We start from the raw sequence: 20,122 nt of genomic DNA on the forward strand, positions 1-20,122 counted from the left end.
ATATTTATGTCATTTTCATTTATTATAAGATGCCATTGATTCTGAAATGAATCACTTAAATTCAGTCCATCTTAAAGACATATATAAAGAGGGAAGGTGCGGTATTCGTTCAGAAGAAAGTGCACAATTAACAAAAATATTCTTTTTCCTCCCCCTTCCTTTTTATGCATGTGTGTATCAGCATCAAGTAAATGAATTCACAAATAGAATTTTTTTTTTTTTAAAATTAAGCGATCTTTTCATTTTTTAACCTTCTCTTTGACGTCAAAGAAATAGTATTAAACAGATAATAGAAGTAATAGAACAATGATTTAATTTTTAGATACTTTGACCGGAGAAAGAGTTCATAGTGATAGATAATGCATTTTCTTGCAGCATCCTAGGATATTCATCACTCACGTCGCCGAATTAAAGAATGAGAAACTATTTAAAAATCACTAGAAACCTTAATTGACTTCTTTATCTCTCTGTTCTATCTAAGATCACGTAAAGCTTACACATTTATTATGCGAGCGCAAATATCTCTGTTTTGATATCTAAATCAAAAGACTTATTGATTTAATCCAATGTTTTAAACGAGCTGCAGTATACATGTCAATCTTGAATGCGAGTCTTTTCGGAAGAATGTGTCTACGTCATCAGCCATCAAACCACTGGAACATCCTGACCGCAACGATTCTGTGGATGGATGGAGGCGGGAAAATCGAATGTCATTTTCTCTGATTAAGAAATAAAGTGTAGATCGTTATCGGTGCAGCTGCTGTCCAATGTGACTGCCTTAACATCTTGATCGCCCATTTTTTGATTCCTCGCGAGGGAAAGCATGACTTGGATATTCCCAGGGAGTGCCTCAGTCGCGAATTTAAAGAGATTAGTCATAACCTACGACAGAAAATTTATCACTGGGAAAATTTTCGCAATTATTTTTGAGAATTTCTGAGGATTTCTAGAATATGAAAATTTGCCGCGAATACCAAATAAACTTGCAAATTTTAGAATTTTATCCATATTATTTTCTAATTTTTCTTTTAATTGTTAGATTATGTTTCTTATTTTAGTAACTGTAATTCTTATTGTATTAGGATATGCAAATTGTATTCTAAGAAGACATCCTGCTTAAGAATATAAAGAAGAAGTTTTAATTACTCGTCAAGATTTCAAGTCGAATTCTAGGTCTACAGAAAGTTAGATTTTAATTATACGACAGGAGATGGCTTCTTTAAACAAAACAAAACAAAAACTACGACCTGTTATTCAGCAACCAATAAGCAGAATTGGTGCAAAAAAAAAAATCACTTTTTTAGCTCGAATGTAAGGATTTACAGAGCAACATATATTGAGGAAATAAATTTGTGTATGTATAATATAATGTATTTAATAAATTTCACTCAAATAGAGATAATGTTCTGTTATATTAGTATTCGATGGAATTTTCAGAACGTGATGATTTATAATATATGTATTAATTTAAAATTACAGACTATTTATCTGTATACTAGTAATTTGTATTACTATTGTGTATTTAAAGGCCTTTCTTTTAACGAAATTTTTGGTCTAATTCTTTTCTGAAGTAAAATTGTTCTAGTTATAAGGACCACCGAAATTGAGATACTACTATTTGCCTCAACCAATAAATATTAACTTCAAGCACTTGACTAAGAGTTGAATGAAGTTAGTTCAAACGTCACTTTTTTAGATCCTCCTTTAGTAGTGAACATGCCGAACTGTATTATAAACCATATTTATAAAAGTATCACTTATATTAATTAGCTGATCTTTAAAGATTGCATGAATGAACTATTCTTGCTACGTGAACCAATAAACAGTGAGTGCTATGCCTGTGACACTATAAATCCTGTCAAAGTATGTGGTGGCTGCCTTTTTCTTTGGAACGGGAGGTGCATTTGTTTAGTTTCTCTCATAATAAAATTCGCTTTTTTATATTTTTTACGAACTTTTTGATTTTTAGTTTAAATGTAATACAAATAAACGCACGTATGATAAGACGCAGATAGAAAAAGAGAAGATAGCGATTTTAGATCTCCAGAATGACACTACTAAGATCCACAGAAAGAAACAAGAATTTGTTAAATTTGATTTCAAATGAAATCTGCTGTCACAAAGTATATGATCAAACATTTTTATGCTGCATTTGTTATTGCAAATTATTTTTATCGACATCAAATTTCTTAAACTCAGAATTACAAATCTCGAGTAAGTTGTTGGAGACTTGCGGCTATTCCAGCATAAATAGAGGGTTATGATAGCCATAATGTAACTCGCATTTGAAACAAAGATTTGCTAACATATTTATAAAAAAGCTAATTGCCATGACTCACTTTGTAAACTGAAACAAAATATTTAACTGAGATACTATGTATAATACCTCAGTATAATTATCGATTAAATATCAAAACTAGTAGCGATAAATTTTACATGATTGTGACCGTTTTGTATCAGAGCTTTTTAATTTCCATTTGTTCTTTAATAATACCATTTTAAGCAAGTTAAATGGTAATTCTTGTCACTTTTTATATGCAGTGGTGGCGACTATTAGTTACTGAAGCCTTTTATGTTTTCGGCCAATTTTCAGCTAATTTTCTAATAATTCAAAGAAAGGCATTTCTTTAAAATATCATTCTCATATGTTCATATGCACTGTATAGTATTTTATAAAACAAAGATAGAATTAATCTTATGTCCAACAAATTTGTAGAAAATGCTTACAAGCTAGACGTGTTTGAAAGCTAAAATATTATTATGTAGTCACCTAAAGTAGCATTCATCGGAATACACACAATCGCTCCAGCGATTCTGACATTACTGAAACATTGGTAGAATGCCTTTTTGGTATCTGTCAAAGAATGGCCATCGCGTCTCTTAGGGAAGACTGAATTGTCTTAAGAGAGAACAACGTGTCCAGAGGATAAAGAATTTGGAAATAAATGGTGTGACATAAAAGGAATAATTTTTTGAAAAATTCATCTGAATCTATTTTGACTTTTTTTTTTTTTTTTTTTTTTTTTTGCCTGACGTCTGTACGTAAGGACATGATAAAAGCCTCTTTTTTCTAAAACGGATTTTTTTAAAATACATTTAAAATAAATTCAAAGTGGAGGTTTTCTGACATCTTTACGTGTGAACGTACATATTTATCTCGTAAAACTCAACAAGGATTAGACAAAGAACACCGAAATTTTAGTATATGAGACTGCTATAACATCTAGTCGTACACCTTCCTTTCTTATTGCAATCGACAGTACCAAACGTATATGCAGAGTAATCATAAATAAACTTCCTCATAGTAGCCTATTCGCTCAAAAGATCGAAATGAAATTTTAGATATTGTTATTTGAAGATATGCAAGATATGCTTTCAAGATTATGATGATATAAAAATAGAGCTCTCACATTAATGCTGCAAAGAAAAAATTTCGAAATTTTCGAAAGGGAATATCCTCTTTTTTCCACCCACCCTGTAAAGGGTCTTTCCTACTGGGGTTTATCTGAGCTAACGGAGTCAGTTCCATGTGTCGACTAGCTCCGCTGCGCCTGCAGTTCAGATTTTTCAACTTGCTGCCCTATGGGAAAAAACAATGAGTCGTCTACGTCAATTGTGTTCGTTACCCAGTGGGAACGGCCCTTTATGTGGTTAGGTTTAAATAAATTTAAATCTAATCATATAACAGTCTCAGCTTTATTCTCAGCCTAGAGGAATTTTCTTGCGGTATTTTTAGTTCCAAAGATAAATGAAATGAAATTCGTAGCGGAAAGCAATATTTTTATTTAGAAACATTTCTTTAAAATAATAGTTTTTAGAGCAGTGCTAGCCAATCTTTTTTGCCTCGCGACCACCAGCATACAGTTTCGAGTTATCATGACTTAGTTGAGTATAATTAATTGCGTATAACTGCTGAGTAATTTATTTAAAAATAAAAGGGGTTTATTAACTGAAATTTCTAGAAGACAGAAATGCAATAAGAATAAATAAACTTAATGTTACTGTTAACCATTAATTGTTTGGTATGAAATGATTCGTAATTACAGATAGATAGATATATGCAATTATACAACAAGAAAATGAATTCTGAAAAACTTTTCAAGACCCAAATTTTCACGAGGGCGCGCTTTGGAAAACATTCCTGGGTAGCAGTGGTTTCCAGCTTGTGGTATGCCTAACCTTGGGGTACGATATCTTTGTCATGGGTGCGCGGAAAAAGTATCAGTAATGGCGGAAAAAAACAAATTTTTATAATATTTGCTGATAAAAAATATTCATCATTTAAAAAATAATTCTAATTTGGTATCGAATGAAAGAGAAAGATATAGTGAGGGTCTTCGATGTGTCCGTTATTAACTGATATGTGTATAAAAGGAATGTAATAAATTGTAACTAGATCTAACCATACTGACATGTTACTCGATTGCAAATGCATTGCATGTAATCACTTCTTTCCCCATTGTAACACAACATATTGTACAAATCTATATTTTCAGTATTTAGTGATTCACCAAGTCTTTACTTAATCTACCACATAATTATCTTTCTTTAACATTTTGAATATGGAGTTGCGTTTTAAATTGATTTGTATTAATTAAAAGTTGTTAAATATAAAATATCACTTGCATAAAAATGGATAAATATTTAAAAGTAAACTTTGCATAAAATTGAAGCTACTATAAATAATAAATTTGATCTTGAATCTACGCCAAGCACATTTTTGAACAACACAGTTTTCAGTTAAGCTTGAAATTTTACAACATGAATGGCATCAAAAACTTGATAATGCATAACTATTCGATACTAAAAAAAGAACTTAATTTAAGATTTCAGAACAGTTTTGCAACTGTTCTCAAAGCGTGTGATAAGATTGATTCCATGATTAAAAGGTTAGATTTTTGCGAATCACGTATTGAAAGAAATATTCGAGACACTTAACAACTTCTTACCAGAAAATGAGCCCCAACGCTCAAAGAAGTCAAAGAGAATGTAATAACCTTCTTAACAGGACTCCAAGTGGGGTTTAAGTATTACTTTCAGAATAAAATGGGGAGAATAACTGGCTTTCAGATCCTTTTTCTATGAAGATACCTTTAAAGCAGCTTCGAGATAATCATTTTCCGAAAACTTGCTCATGATATTTTTTTGCTTTACTTATTTAATTTAATTTAATTACTAGTTTATTAATGTTATAGTATTAAGATAACGCAACAGTAAAATACATTGCAGGAATACTGAAAGGAGAGTAAAAGAATCGTACGTTTTGAAAACGAAGGTTAAGCATTCGCTATAATTAAAAAGTCCTATTAAGGGATTGCAAAAGTAAAAAAGGTTGAGATCCGCGACTCTGACCGCTGAATACTGATATACGATCCGCGTTTGAGCCGTGGTGAACATATTAGTCTATACCGATGATGCGGCTCTCCTACTTAAAGGACGTACGTTATTTGAGTTAGAAAAACGTGGTACTACTGTCTGCACCTTATTTAAAAAATTTTGCCACAATTTAATCTTAAAATATCTATAGAGAAGTCTTCTGCTCTGGTTAATCCTCGAACACGCTCAAATCCTAAAAGAGATTCCTGCATCAAACTTCAAGGTGAAATATCAAAATATTCCGTACCTTAAAATACCTTGGACTAACGTGGGATCACGTACCAACCTGGATCCCACACATTCAAGAACTACGTATGAAAACAAGCGCGAAAATCAAGCCAGAACTGCACGAAATTTTCAAGGAAATAACTGGGGTCAAAATCCACATCTATAAAAGTTGTTATACTCTACAATAGTAAAAAAAATAATATTGTGAGCTGCAGTCATTTGAGGGCAACCAATAGGGGAAGGAAAATTAAACACCTTCTGATGCTTCAGCGCCCTTTCGCCCTACACCTATGCATGGCCTATAAAACTACAGCAACGAATGCTGCACTTATCCTTGTAAGTCCCCCATCCACATTGGTGCAGAATAAGAGGCTGCTTACGCCAAAGTAATTCAATTATGGAAAGAAGCTACATTTTATAACACCATGCACAGTCCAACCATTTTTAATTACCAAGGAAATATCATTCAAATCCATCCAGGACTTAAAGGTATACGTCTGTATGTCAAAACTGATGAAGAACGGAGTCTTTCTATCTCCCAATTAAAACGCACTTTTATTTATACGGAGGGTTCAAAAACAGACGAGGGTGTCGGAAGTACTTTTGTGGAGTTCAAAGACCAGAAGCAAATGTATAACTCGAAAGCCCATTTAGCACATTATAACAGCATTTTTCAAGCGTAAGTGCTTGTAGTAAGGGAAACTATACAACATACAATAGACTCGAATAAATGGCATTCAACAATATACACTAATAGCATGTCCGTACTTTTAGCCATCTCTGATCATCAGCACACTTCACCAATTAACATTAACATTCAGCAACTTCTACGAAACAATAGACACACGCATATAAACCCACAATGAAATGAAAACACGCGCAGAAATAGAAGGTAATGAATTAGCAGACAAACTAGCCAAAGAAGCAGGTGATACTAGGGGGGAGGGAAAGCGTCCGTACTTACTTATCCAGCTTCCCTCACACTTAAAGAAAAACCCTCTTGGAAAAAGCAGTACAAAAATGGCAAAATGAATGGGATCAGGGCGCAACAGGAAGACGAACGTATGACTTTACGCCAGAAGTTTCAACTAAAAGTCTTATAGCCATTCCATAGTTAACAGAATTTATAACAGGTCTTGGTCAATTTCCTACGTACTTCAATAGGTTTAGAATCTCAGAAACAACCTGCGTCTGTGGAATTGAAGGCTCCCCCAGAACGTTATACTATCTTCCGCTACTCTTTGGCAGACTCAGTGATCTACGCTTACATACCAACTATGACACAGCCAAAAAATTATAATAAAAAATCGTGTGGCAATTAATGATATCTGTAGAAGTATCAATATAATAACAGCGATGGGGCAAGATATTTGTTAGCCAAGCTAAATTAAAATATTGTCTAAGTCATCATTTCAAATCTACTGAACGTTCTCAGCAGTGACAATGCTTACATTAGAAAGTATTTTCCCTACTTCTAGCATGGCTTCGTGGTGTAACGGTAGCATACTCGGTGCGTATTCGAGAGGTCCAGGGTTCCAGTCCCGACGAGGGGTTTGCTCATTTGTCATGTCTTCTGCTTCAAAATAACCTAATGACTCTGCATCATCAGTTGAAAATGGCTAACTTATGAACAATTTTTAAAGTATTAAAAAATTTAAATCATGAAATAGCAGCAGTGCAATATAGAATAACAGTACCGTTATGACAAAGCAGCAACAAGCGCTACTTTTTGTTTACCTATGTGTTTACTTTTATGTTCTTTCTTATGTATGTATTGCAAGCCCATGTTGTATGCATATATTGTAAGTTATGTATAATTTATGATGTTATGTGTATATGCTATGTTTTATAATTCTATGTTGAATGCCGGAGATGCCACTTTGTAATAAGAATGCTATATAACCAATGTAAAACCAATAGCTATGGAAGATCTTTTATTTAAAATATATAAACTCCCGGTGAGGATCTCTTGTTGCCCCTGGAAGCTGTTGCTCTGGATTGGAGAGGGCATGGAACATACACCTGTTCACCTATGTTACACATCAGTTGTCTCCGCTCTCTATCACCAGTCACCGCCATTCCTGGTGAACAGGCTGGTTATAAAGGTATTTTTCCTGGTTTTCCAGCGAAACGTAAATATAACGTAGTTTCCCTTGGAAATTTCTCCTAGAAGGCATGCTACACCTTTGGCAAATAACTCATTTGTGCTTTGCAGTATTCAAATAGCGTAACCTAACCTCAAATTTTTTAATCTCTCGACTTCCAAGCATATAGTTGCGGTTCATCGCGAACCACATACATAAAGTGCTCTGAAAGGAAGGAGGAAAAAGAGAAACCCTACGAAAACAAAAATGTCATAATGAATAAATATATACCATTATTAACAATTAACTAGCAATTACGAACAAATTCTCAACTAGAGATGTATATATATAATTACACAATAAGCAAAATAGTACTTCTAAAATTTTCGCAAGTGGGTAGCGACCCATACTTTGAGAAACAGGACTTTAAATAACAACAGCATTTTTTATTTTGTTAAAGCTGCGAATACTCAAAAGTTCTTGTACAATATAATACTTTTTCTATATTTATATATTTATGGCTCATATTCCTTTCTGAAGGAAAACTTTCATTTAAGTTTCTGTTCTTTTTATTTCGTATGTCTCTGAATGTAGAGCACTGATTCCACTGTACTCTTTCAGAATTCCACTGTACTCCACGAATCATATATCATGGAATTCTACACTGACTACCAATAAGTATTTGGACACCTATGCAAATTACCCAAAATCGACAATGGCCTATGTGATTAAGAAGTGGAAGGTGAGCGGTGATTGTTGGAATGTGCCCCGAGTCGGCTGACCAACGAAACTGGAAGACAGAGACCGACGAGTGCTGTCCAGAGAAATTCGGAAGAACCGCACCCAGCCAATGGCCCTCATCCGCGAGGAGTTTCAACAGGCATCCGGGAGTATTGTTTCAATGAATACCAACCGTAAAGAAGCACATCTGCTTGGTTTTCATGGTCGTGCTGCTGCCCATAAGCCTTTGATCACAAAGTCCAACCGCGCTGCTCGGTTAATGTGGTGCAAAGCACATCGAAATTGGACCGTAGAGATCAGTGGAAACGGGTTCTTTGGAGTGACGCATCAAGGTTCATCCTTTACCGTTCGGATGGCAGGGTCTGGGTCTGGCGTCTACCTGGAGAACGTCTCCTTCCAGAATGCATTGTGCCAACAGTCAAGTTCGGCGGAGGTGGAATTATGGTCTGGGGGTGTTTCTCCTGGTATGGGCTGGGACCCTTAGTCCCCATTCATGGTAAGCTCAACTCCGATGCCTACTGCACTATTTTGGATGACAATGTGCTTCCTACGTTGTGGCAGTTTTACGGGTTGGACCCCTGTTGCTTTCAGGACGACAATGCCAGTTGTCATGTTTCCACGTTAACCAAGGCTTGGTATGGGGCCAATGGAATTCATCGAATGGACTGGCCTGCCCAGAGTCCAGACCTGAACCCTATCGAGAACCTCTGGGACGAGTTGCAGTGCCAAATTCAGGGGTGCACTCACTACCCGTGCAAAATCGGTGAAGGAACTTCTATGTCTTTTCCAAGCCGAGTGGAAGAAAATACCACTAGCTGTCATACAAAGACTTGTGGAAAGTATGTCCGGAGGGTCCACGCTGTAATTACCTCTCGTGGAGGCTCTACCAACTATTAATTTTGAACAAAGTTAGTTTTTCTTTTCTATCACAGGTGTCCAAATACTTATTGGTAGTCAGGGTATTGTCTAAATTTATTGCCGTTACATTAATTCACCTGCTTGCATATATTTCTGTTCGAATTACGGGTATTCATTACATAGGTTTGAGATAAGTATAGGATGACAGAAATTAATTTATAAAGTTTTTAAATGAGAAATGAATACACGCGAAATAAATTTCAGTTGTTATTGGTACATATTCTCTTAAAATTATCTTTTCTCATTTAAAAATTATTTAAAATTTCTATTTAAGATCTTAAGAAAATTTCTCTTTAAAGCTGGTTAAACATAATTTATTACGCTATATTTTTGAAATTTAGTAATAATACCATCTCAAAAAAATTTGAATAGGGGAAACATTGTTAAATTTGTAATATATGAATAATTAGTAGTATTATAATGTTCCATTACTGACAAAAATATTTGCCATAAATTAAAATTGTAATTTTTCGAATAAAAGACATATTTCTAAAGTAATTAATTTTAAATTATCAAATTTTAAATTCATAAAATAAATACTAATTCGGTTGGGGGAGAGCAGGAGGAGAGAAAAAAGAAAAATTCTAAAAATGTTTCAGGTTTTAATGGCCTCCGGAAAACATTTTTTAAAATTTAATAGAATTTGTCAGTAGAACTTATCAGTAAAGATGGCCCATGAGGAAAAGTGAAACATTTGAGAGGATACTAAAGGACTATGCATTTTCTAGAAGTAAAAAAATGTATGATGCAATTCTGCAAAAATTTAAACGTTTTAATTAGACATGTAATGAATTAAATGCATTTTTCTTTAAATCAGTCAAATAAAAAAGCAATAATAATAATGTTCTTTAAGACTGCGTCCATTACTTTTAAATATTTTAGATAAATTTGAGAGATAAATATTTTACATTTTATTGTAAGATCTTACATTAGTCAAATGGCAACAGTTCGAATTAAAAGTAAAACTACGCCAAATCGTATTTCGAAACTAATAACCCTTTTGAGCTAAAAACAAAAAACGAAATGTAATACAAGGGTCGGGAAGAAATGCTTTCAGATAGCTTAGTTTAGTAATTAGTGTTAGGGAAAAGACAGAAATAGAAAAATATAATGAGGTAAGCGATAGAAATAAAGATACAAAGCTTTCCCATTGTTCCGCTGTAAATTTTCAGACCATTCCAATGCTATTATAATTGCTAACTATGCATTCACCTGCGTTTTTAATAATAAAAATTTCGAATAAAGTGTTTTCTACATAGCTACATAACACAATGACTAATGATTTTTCCTAATAGACTCCTTTTTTGTTCAAATGGAATTATCCAAAAGCAGAAGACGGAACAAAAAACGACGTTGCGAAATGATATGCAGTCAGAAATTCTCATTAAGTCTTAATCGTCTTAACCTATAGTTACCTCTAAACATTAGCACTGGGTAAGTTCATTGAAAATATCACCTGTGCCATTCAAACCTGTGATTTCTCACCTTTATTTTTCTTTATAGTCAACTCATGCCAGTTTGAAAATCGCAACTGTAAATCTGACGCCAACGAGGATTACAGCAACCTGTTTCAAAGCGTGTTAAGAACATACCGACGCGCGAAGAAAGGGAAAACAGGCGGTGCGCACTCCTTCCCCTTTCCTCTCTCTGTCAGGCACACCTGTAAAATTTACCTACTAATAACGCGGGGTGAGCATAAGTCTCTGTCATTTTTTGCAAGGGGCATGTCTATATGGGTGACAAGCTGGCCTCAGAACTCGGCACTAATAGCCGTTAAGGTGATACCAAACTAATTTGTTCAGTTTAGGGAAGCTGTGCAGAATAACATACTTCGTTATAGGTCTTATTTAATCAGGGACACAAAAATCATTTTTCTGCATGTACTTTGATGACAACTGGGAAAACTGCTTTAGTGATTTCACGGGAGTAAGTTTTTAACTTTATTGCTTTCATATTTATGTAGAATATAGTTTTCCAGTGCAGGTATTATCACAAACTGAGATCTATTGGGAGCTATCGTTTCCCGAAGGACCGAAGGGGAGCATTAGAAGCAAGAGAACAATAAGAAGACTCGTGTAAAATATGGTTGTTTAAATACTTTTGAAACAAACATTTAAACATTCACTTTGATTTTTAAATATTACCGTTACGCATTTTTGAGAATCGTACACTAAATTATGTTTGTCAACCCTTCACACAAGTTGATTCAAACTGCAGATAATATTTTTTTCTTTTAATGCGTGTATTATTTTTTCTTTTAATTCCAACAGATTGGAATTCAGAGACATTTTAAATACGTACCCTGTGCATACTTTGACAGGACCATGTGTATGCTTTGTCAGCTTCATTACTAAAAATATTTAGACAAATTTTTAATCATTACCATTCTGTTTCGTCATTACGTGATAAATTTTAATTAATAATTTAATTCAGTGTAAGTGCAAATAAATATCATGCTTAAGTCGGCTGTAGTAATTGTGGAGGAGCAACAGAGAGCTATTGATTGTGTTTGGTAAGTTGCTTAAGAACTTAGTTGCATCATATGCGACTCAGGTGTTTGTAGATTAGTGATTTAGACCGTTGGTGTCAATAATTGAAATCTTAGCGGCAAAACGAAACACCTACCTTTGAAAAATGCAATACAAGAAAAATTCATTTTAGTTTGAGAGTAAGAGTTTTAAAGCATCTAACAAAATTATGTTAATTTAAAAAATTAGAATTGCATATTGTGTTAATAGTTAAACAGTATCAGGTTCAATACTTGCTAAGTGTTAAAGTAATCTCTTTGGATAGCCGTTAGAAGGAAAGATTATTTCATTACCATAGAAAATAACATAGAAATTATAAGCAGCCCTGAAAACAGAGCCATTGCAATCGATGCGGCTACACCGGAAGGGGGAATTTAAGTGGCAATCCTTTTTGAATTTAACCCTTTATGTCTCAAGTTGCTTTATTTTTTGAAAAAGAGTTTGTAACTTTCTTATATTTCTTTACGCATGAGAAACATCTCACATTAAACTTACAAAAATGTTACACGTTTTTCATTGCTTTTTTTTAAAAAAAAAAAAAAAAATTAAATTGAGGCTTAAAAGTTCCATCAGAACATAACTGAGCGATTTTACTGGTGGAACTTCAAAATCTCGTCGTAAAATAAAGGATTAGAAGCACTGGAAGTGCAGAATCGCAGAAACTGCTTCGGGTTGTAAGAAGACCCAGCGCCCGGCCAAGTTATAAATTAATTTTGTTATTATCTTCAACTAACAAAATATTTAAATGGCTTTCCTAATTTTTCTTACCTTTTCCAATTCTTCGTCGATCTATGTCTTTATAACTACTCTTAAATACATCTTTCTAATCGTTTTGTCTTCCTTTAAATGCCCTTTTAGGACTTCAAATAAAGTTTTATCCAAAGTTTGTAAGAAAAGCAAAGATGAACGAAGTAAATAACGTGAAATAGAAAGAAAACTCATTAAATATACATCACGAAAAGAAACGGATATCCTTTCTTCTATGAGTATTAATGGCTATTTGGGTGTGGTACTTATATGGCGAAGCGCAAAGTTTGGATTTTTCTAGTTCTATATAATCTTTTCGAAGTGATGATTATTTCATGTTAACAAAATTAATTTCACACTTAAATTGAAATTCAAATTAACTGTTAATTTCTTTTAAATTATGGCCGTTTTGGAACAATACATGACTTTACGTATATAAGTTTTATAAAAGCATTACCTGAGGAATAGAGGATCAAATTCCTTAGTCAGTATAACACTACAGTAAGAATTTGCAATTCACATTTTTGTCTGATAATTCATATTGTTAGGTGTCTGTTTGCGAGACATACTATGACTAGTCTTTTATATTATTTATTTTTAAAATATAATTCTAGACATATTGAACAAAATCCTTAGAATGGAGCGAAAATAAATTGCACAGTGCGTCAGCCTGAATGAATAGATAAATTTTCATATCTTCCATAATTGCTCACGAGGTGTCACGTGTCTGATTCTAGTTAAGAAGTAATTAATCCCCATACGCAAAATTCTGGAAATAGGAATTACCGAATTATTGTATATGCAATTCATAGTGGAAAAAAATCGATATATTGGGCAGATGAGCAAAAAGGTTTATAGAAGATAACTTTTCTCGATGAAACAATGTTAATAATTTCTTAAACATTTTCATTTGTTAAAAAATCTTCAGTCTTTATAATTAATAATATGCACGTGATATTTATGCAACATTACTTATGCTACGAAAGGAGATACATAAATTATCTTCATTCTTCCCAGTTGTAGTTGTTATAAACGATAAGTTGTTTAGTAGTAACTAGGGAGTTGTCTGTTTTATAGTTTACACCAAGTATGGCCAACAAGTCGACCGCGAAACGACTTTTGTTCGATTGCAGGCGACAGGAGACGATTTCAACAAATTAGTCCTGACTCATAAACACAAACAGTCGTGGCTCCTTTAGTAGCATAACTAATGTTGATATTTCACCTTCCTCACGAGTCATCGAGAGAGTGAAAAAACGGCATCATTACTATAAATGTACATCACCTTACTCATGTGCGTCACCTGCCATCTACTTGTATGCAACATCCCGTCTAGATGGTTCCACAGCTTGCCCTCTTTTAATCCTCAGTGTAGCAATACATAAGCTGCCATTATTGTGTTTCTTGTTTAGTATTTAGTATTCATAATAGTAATAAATATTAGGATTTATGCAAAAAATGTCAATTTTTCTTAGCATTATTGCTGTGCAAAAATTAAGTGCTTTCCTTCTAGGCTTTAAATTAAAACTGTCTACTTGTATACGTCTTCTGCATTTTAGTAATCAGTGAAATGAGTAATGAATCAAAATAACTGAAGACTTATCGCTTCTATGACTAATGGGAGCTTGATTACTTTTTTACAAAAATGAGTGATAAATGTCATTATTGAATACTCAGTCCATCGGTAGCCATTACTAAAAACGGTAATTTGGAAAGACATTTTTCTAACTTAAAAATATCAAACATATTATCTATAAAATTATGACTTTAAAAAAATAAAAAATAAGTATCTTAAGCCTTAATTAAGAGCTAAATAAAGTGTTTTTAAAAAACCTATGTAGAAATCACGTGCAGTGACTGTTTCATCATTCCTAACTAAGCCATACATCAACGGAAAAAAGTATAAACTATTTTCTGAGGGCGAATTTATAAAAGAAAAATGTTATTCACTATTAATAGTTTTAAAAACAAAGGGAAATCTCTAAATATTGTAATGCGGCAGACTGAGAAAAGCAGTGAAAATATAACAGCAGTGATGCCCAGCTGTTTTTGTCTTAAAAGCTACTCTTAAATTTCTGTATGTTTGGAAAATAATATTTTCATGAAAATATGTGATTTTACGGAAAGATTTTGTATTTCCAAATAATAAGGAAAACTAACCCGAACCTGCAAAAAACTGAAGAAACTCCACTAACAAAATGCAAATGTAATGTACGTTCAAACTAATTTTATTTGATATTAGAAAATAACAAATATCATATACTAATAAACTAATTACTAAGGCAAGAAAATGTATTGTTAATTTATCAAATGTCTCATTCAGTCAGTACTGCATTAAATCAGTAACTTGCTATTAATGAAATATTTGATTATGATTATTCTTTGAGAACATGCGATGGGGACAAAGGAACACGTGGTCGGACATACAGTCCACCTTCATGCAGGCGATGCGAGACAGTTTGGCGAGATACGGGCTATCCCACAGCAGCAGAGAGATGCAACGCCAACTATCGTGCTGTAAATGACCTACAGCGTATTGCATATAGCCATAGGAAGCGATCGTTTGCCGTAGATCTTCCAGTGTCCAGACCCACGGATTCTGAAAGGATTTTTATCCCCTTTGGCAAAAAATTCACAGCCTGTTGATGACACTAGGACGCACATTCAGCTCTTTCGCAACAGCGGATTGTCTTGTTGTGCAGGCAAGCCTCCACATTTATTCAACATCAAGTATGTTCACTGCGACCGCTCAATGACAAAGCGAGATTGACCACTACAACCGATTTTCTGTCTCTTCTGCTGCTAGACTCCGAAGGTGTAGGGCGGGCTTCTGTCCGTTCTCACCGTGGATGATTTGTGTCTGCAATTTGTTCTTTTTCGTGCCTTTCTGACGACCATCTCCATATAGTTTCAAGAGAATGCATTTTGCCAAAAATAAATAATAGTAAGTGATATGAAGATTCAACTAAAATTGATCTAGATGCTGACTTCTGCGGTAAATGAATGATGTTTTACGACTTGAGACGTTCTGGAAAGGAATTCCCGTGCATGTGTTGCATCTTGATGCTAGAATTGGCCTTGTGTTTCTACAAAAATATACTGGAATAATAATTCAAGTCAAAGTCCTTCGCTATAAAAATTGAATTTTGTTATCATGTAACTTTGTGTAACGTAGATGAACTGAGATTTTTTAAATTGGAACTTTACGCATTTTGTGCACGAAAGGCTAGGACTCAAAATGGTAGGACTGATTCTTACTGCGGCAGTAGTTTGCCGTATGTTGTCTTCTGTCTGGCTATGTTTTCTTGATTTATACTAGTATTAATTTAAATTTTCACGATGTCAAGATACAATAAATTTCTCGCAATTCACATTATTTGAAGTGTCATCCTTTGGGGGTAAGTTACTTTAATTCCATATTTTTTTTCAGATCCCACATTTCATCCTCCACGTTTGGTGTTAATATTACATTTGAACGTATCCAGTATCTCTGGGTTATTGCGGAAACCACCCATTTATCATCACATTTGGCACCCATTTATTATTACATTTGTACTAGCTTGCAACATCCGACAGCCCTGCAACGCATTTCATCTTGTAAATGGTGTCTTCGGCTCATGCTTTCAGCTTTAGCTATCTCGGATTACATGGAACTATCGCTGCTTGCGAACTAATGCATAGACCCAGCATGCCCTTTCTTAACGCTCTGTGGTATGACTGCGGGATTCAAAGGATAAGCATTTATCAGGAAGGACAATATTTCCAGCGATCATGCCAGGACAGATATTAATCTTTTAACCTCGCTTGATTATTCCTGAAGCATTGTTTCTCTGGCGACATACCTTCAGGCTGCTGCTGTTCAGGTTCATGTACAAAAGTTGATTATCGTGTACTCTCTTTATTTGTGTTCCAGTCTCCCAATGAGTGAAAGAATCGAATTGTAGGATTTTGATTTAATTGATGAGCTGCCTTTAGCTTTCATCTTTCTAGGTGATTTGAACGGCCACAGTCTTCTACGTGGAAGGAAAAATTAGAACCTACGTGGCAACCATATCAAGCATATGATCAATGATAATTCTCGTTACCTTCTAAGTACCAGAGAAGAAGCTTACTTCCACCAGCTTACGAGGACATTTCATAGTATTGACCTCGCCATCTGCCAAGCTTGGGGTAAATTTCCCCGGTATCCTACTTTGGCAAACTATCTGACTCTTAAGAAAGCCAAAGCAAATGCATGAAAGACACGACGGCAGAGACAGAGGAACTGTTGGATAGCCTATACGACAGCAATTTCAGCTTCTACATCAAGCAAGTGAGTATAGGGAAAAGTAAAGAAAGCAATGAGAATGTACAAAACCACATACTAGTAATTCTGGAAAGAAGATCGCCGAGTGATAAGCAACACGGAAGAAATTGCGAATGCAGTAGATGAGAGTTTCGTCGCTATATCATGTAGCAACAGTTACCCATCAGCGTTTCTTCCTGTGAAGCAGCGCTCTGAAAAAGCTCCTATCTCTCAACTCAGAGATTTATAAAATTAATTTTATCATGTGTAAGCTATTGAGAGCCCTTCTGAAGACACACATTCAATAAGATATAGTAAAGAGGAAAACTGATAGTCAATTTAATTGGTAACGCAAATAACAAAGAAATTTTTGCGCGTTTTTTTAACATTTTGCGTGTTACCTTTATTTATTAAATATCATGTTCTTTGCACTTAAACCATAAAATTCAGTTCAATAGCAATATCTCAAAATAATTTTAAAATGAGCTTATCTTTAGAATTTCCGATACACAGTTCAACGAGCTGGAGATAAAAAGGCCCCCCCCCTCGTAGGGTGTTGCCATTGCTCGCTTTGAAATCCTTGAGTTTGTTAATCAAAAATTCGTTAAAGTTTTACAAAATATGAAATCGATAATCAAATAAATTCCAAATTTCAAATTTGGTCTTCCACATGCCCATATTCCTAGGAGGATTACGCCATTCAAAATTCGTTTGCATGTACACTGCTCAAAAAAAAAAAAAAAAAAAAAAAAAAAAAAATGGGACAGTGCTATCTCCCGTTCTACTGGACCGATTGACAAAATTCAAACTGCGTTCTTCATGTCTCGAAAGCGCGACTTAGGATATATATTATATCTATATATAGCACTATTCTAACATAGGTATTTTGACACAAAATCGGACTTTTTCTGAAATAACATACCAATTTTTTTACATATTTCGATTCTACGGCTCAAATTATGCCAGAATACCAAGTTTTGTAAAAATCGTATGAGTAGTTTTTAAAATATTAGCTCTCAAAATTTTAGCTCCTCAATGTTAATTGAATTCGGCAAATATTTATTAATATCACTTTTTTTATTAAATTTTTTTGATTTTTTCTCTCACATTTCGAAATTTAGGTTCATTCCAAATAAAATTTACCCATTTTTTGTGTTTTATTTTTTAAATTTTAAATAATTTTTATAAATTTTTCGAAAAACATTTTGAATTATAACCTATTAAATTTTTACCATCATCATAAAGTAAGTGTATTTTTAATCATATCTGCAAAAACTTTTTTATTCAAAATTTTCTAAGATATACACAAATTTACATATTTTCGCGTTTTGAAATTTGGCATCTTTTTTTTGAGCGATAATAACGCCAAATGTGGTCTATGGATTTTTGTTACACTGAATTGCCACAGCTATTTTTAACCTTAAATTTCAAGTCAAATTTTACGAAGAATTAATTATATGAAATTTTTTCCCACAATAAGGCGTAATAAATATTTATTAATACTATATGAAAATCTATTTTTTAAATTATAGATGATATTATTCAAATTTTTAACATTTTTTTTAATTTCTCTCTTTCTTCCTTTTTTTTAAAAAAAATAAGAGTACATTTTTCTAAGAGTAAATTTTTACCTTCGGCGTTTTATCGTCTGCTACTTTACTTCGCTTAAATCGAATTGTCTAAAACTGAGAATTTTCTTTTAATGTTTATTTGAATTGTATGAAAATATTTTATGACATTAACTGCATAATTTATTTCTAAACAAACTGTTGCTTTTGAAGTGCCTGAAAGAGCAGCAGATACTATCATCCATATTTTTAAAGCACAGTATATTTTTATAGAAACATAAGATTTAGAATAATCATTTATATAAGTCAAATTATGATATAACATACAACCCTCTAGACTGAATTAGTGGAAGTTCAATGGTTATGTAGAAATGATCTGCAGCTACTTAATGGCTGGTTAAGTCAGCAGCTTCTGTGGACAAGTAAGAATAATTATATAAACGACACACAACATTCTGGATTCAATTAACAACGAGGATACGATGTTTATTAAATGAATTTAAGAAGTTTTAACACATAAAAAATCAACTCATTTTATCCTAAAATGTATTTTTGTGCGTAGCGTATTTTCATTATATCCTTAAAATTCTAATTTAGAATGTAATTGTCAAGAACTGAATCCTAATCATCAGTAATATAATAAGTAATTATTACAGTTATTAATAAATCCTTCTTATAAAGTAATTGCAAATATTTCAAAAAACTTTCTGTCTGAATGCAAATATTTTTCTATGCAAATTTTTTTATTTTATATTAATCAAGATTGCACACGATATTATTTATTTGCACTTCAATTTTTACCGTCAGCTCTAGTAGAAGTTACAAATAAATTATATTAATTAAGGATTGGATTGGATTATTTAATTATGGCAAAGCACACGAGGGCTATCTGCCTAAAGGGAGGGATGCCTTCGTGGAGGACTTTCTAAGGTAAACTGGCTCGTATACACGTTATACATGGGGAAAACCACTAAAAACGCCCATGCAGCCAGCCCGTTCCCGGGATTCGAACTTCCGAACTACCAGTGCTCAGCGTCTTTACCGCTCCGCCGCTGGTGGACTATTTAATTAAGGAATGACCATCTAAATTTAGAAACAGCGTACCGTAACAGCAATTCAATTATTGGCGCCGTATCTTTCATGTTACTCCCGATTGGCAAGCTACATGATTTTTAATGAGTATTCGGGTTTTGTTAGTAACTTCATTTGGAAATCGCGCTTAAACTAAGTTAGTTGGTTATTTGAACATAGAAAGAACATGGGAGCTATTTGGTTAAGATGCTTTCATAGAGAACCTTTGTAAAGAGAACCTAGAAAACTACGAAAACCAACCATGCACCCTGGGTTAGACTTCGCAGCAAATAATTTATTTAACAATCTTCAAATGCTAGGCAACTGGTGAGGCTCCAATTAAATCTCCAATTTAATATTTTATTTGTAAATATTTAAAATATTGTTGTATACTTAGACACAAAAAGCAGAATTTAAGTTTTGTTAACTCGTCAGTAAATTACCAAGCAGTAGTGCAAATGAATATTCAATTTCTTTCGCAATAATTGTATTCATTTAATATTCTTGGAATATGAACTAAAGAAGGAACGTTATCGGAAGATTAAAGAAGTGTTTAAATCCAGTGATATAAGGTTT

The sequence above is a fragment of the Stegodyphus dumicola genome, chromosome 6 (genome assembly GCF_044657685.1).
Source record: "Stegodyphus dumicola isolate Sdum_Otavi_A_Nest chromosome 6, ASM4465768v1".
NCBI lineage: Eukaryota > Metazoa > Arthropoda > Arachnida > Araneae > Eresidae > Stegodyphus > Stegodyphus dumicola.